Below are 2612 nucleotides of genomic sequence, written 5' to 3'. Positions count from 1 at the left end.
ATCTGTACTTGATGATATAAAACCTCAATTGAGGTTATAGAAGATAAATACATCATTAGTTGCTTCACTTGCTTAATTAGTATACGTTATCAACCCGGTAGACAAATGTTGATACCTTGTTTTAACATCATCCCAAAATAATAATAATAATAATAATATTTTTTAAAACATGAATATAAAGAAAACAGAATTTAAAGGAACTTATATGAGAGTACAAGTGTGAAAATTTTTATATCTAATTGATACTGTTGCCAGTACTTGTTCTCGTGTAGCCCTAAAACTTATTAAATAAAGGATCACTGCACATAAAACTGATTTCATTATGCACATTATTAATAAAAATAAATCACTAAGTTGATAATATTGGCACTGAAATAACGGAATTCTCTATACATTTTCAATCGAAGTGAATACTCACAGCAGTCAAAAAGTAGCACTTTCTAAATATTTTCCTATAACTCATACTCCATCTATCATTTTTGATCATAAACCACATTTTCACCAATTTTTACTTTAACATTACTATATTACAGAGCAATTATTCATAACAAAACTCAAGAGATATAGTTGACTAAGACCTAGATCTGCATCTGAAGATAAACAAATTCAATTGGGATTAAGAAGAAAGAAAGAAAAGCTAATAATATTTGTTGAATAAACGCGTACATAGCAACCAGAAACTTCGTTAAGCGAAATATCAGACTTCGCTGCTGAAAACAGCTTTTGTAATTTAATTTCAAACATTTTATGTGCTTCATCTGTAAAAAGCAAAATGAGAGAAATTGTTCATCTGCAAGCTGGACAGTGTGGAAATCAAATAGGAGGGAAATTCTGGGAAGTTATATCTGACGAACATGGTATCGACCCGACGGGAACGTACCATGGTGATTCCGACTTACAGTTGGAAAGAATAAATGTGTATTTCACAGAGGCGGCGGGAGGCAAGTTCGTGCCTCGAGCAGTTATGATTGATTTGGAACCTGGAACTATGGATTCAATTAGATCAGGTCCTTTTGGACAAATATTTCGTCCTGATAATTTCGTCTTTGGACAAAGTGGAGCTGGGAATAACTGGGCTAAGGGTCACTACACAGAAGGTTTAGAAATTATTGATTCTGTTCTTGATGTTACAAGAAAAGAAGCGGAAGGTTGTGATTGTCTTCAAGGCTTTCAATTAGTTCACTCACTTGGTGGAGGAACGGGTGCTGGTTTAGGAACTTTGCTTCTCAATAAGATAAGCGAAGAATATCCTGATAGAATAAAAGCTAATTTTTGCATTATGCCTTCTCCCAAAGTATCCGATACAGTAGTTGAACCACTTAATTGTGTTCTAACATTCCATCATTTAGTTACAGGAGTTGATTTAGCAATGTGCATCGATAACGAAGCACTATATGATATATGTTTTAGAACACTGAAACTTACCACGCCGACTTATGGAGATTTGAACCATTTAGTATCTGCCGCGATGTCTGGAGTGACAACGTGTTTGAGATTTCCTGGACAGTTGAATTCAGATCTGCGAAAACTCGGAGTGAATTTAGTTCCAGAGCCGCGATTACATTTTTTCATTCCAGGATTTGCACCACTCACGTCTCGAGGTAGTCAACAATATCGAGCTCTTACAGTAGCAGAAATCACTCAACAGCTTTTTGATGCTAAGAATATGATGACAGCGTGTGATCCTAGACATGGAAAGTACATGACTGTAGCGATTTACTTTCGAGGTCGGATGTCTACGAAAGACGTTGATGAACAGATGTTGAACGTGAAAACTAAGAACAGTAGCTACTTCGTGGAATGGATTCCGAATAACATGAAGACAGCTGTTTGTGATATTCCTCCACGTGGTTTGAAGATGTCTGGAACTTTAATTGCAAACAACACCGCAATAGTCGACTGTTTCAAGAGAGTAGCAGAACAGTTTACAGCTATGTTTAGAAGAAGAGCCTTTGTCCATTGGTACACAGGTGAAGGGATGGACGAGATGGAATTTACAGAAGCTGAAACGGACTTGTATGATTTAGTTTCTGAATATATGCAGAAGCAAGAAATGTCCACAGAAGAGGAAGGAGAGCTGGAAGAAGATGAAGAATGAATATCTGGTATTTAGCAGCAAAGGTATTAGCATTTCTTAAAATAAATGAGTGCAAGGCCTGTTAGGGAAGGCGGTATAAGTCGAGATGGGATGAACACGATGTATCCATTTCATATATCCTTCTGTGTGTAAGGAAAGAGGATGCTTGAACAATGAATTTAATTGTTTTTTAGAAAAAACTTTTCGTCTATTATACGGTAATGCTATTTAACAAGTAGAGTTAGTTGTGGGAAGTTACTTCTCTCAGTTTACTTTTAAGCTCTCTACTTTTATACCAGTAATTTTGAGCTAATTACCGTATAATAGACGAAGGGGCTGGATGATTTTCCAGTTTAATTTGACTGATAATATTATAAGTAACTGAACATTTTGAAGAATGCCTCATATTTAAAAAAATGGAGTGCTATAATGGATAACAATTAACAATCAGTTCATCTCATATCGACTTGTATCTAACTTAATATAGCAATCTGTTTAAATAAAGTTGAGAATATTTCTGTAATCTGTTTTAGGT

General features: G+C 35.2%; 1 pseudogene; it reads left to right on the top strand.

Annotated features, from left to right (window-relative positions):
• Nucleotides 1–661: 661 nt before the first annotated feature.
• Nucleotides 662–2098, top strand: LOC145692818 (tubulin beta chain pseudogene; annotated as a pseudogene).
• The last annotated feature ends 514 nt before the right edge of the window (nucleotides 2099–2612 follow it).

The sequence above is a fragment of the Thermobia domestica genome, chromosome 8 (assembly GCF_964235325.1).
Source record: "Thermobia domestica chromosome 8, izTheDome1.hap1.1, whole genome shotgun sequence".
Taxonomy (NCBI): domain Eukaryota; kingdom Metazoa; phylum Arthropoda; class Insecta; order Zygentoma; family Lepismatidae; genus Thermobia; species Thermobia domestica.
This window is presented reverse-complemented; position numbering and strand designations above follow the sequence as displayed.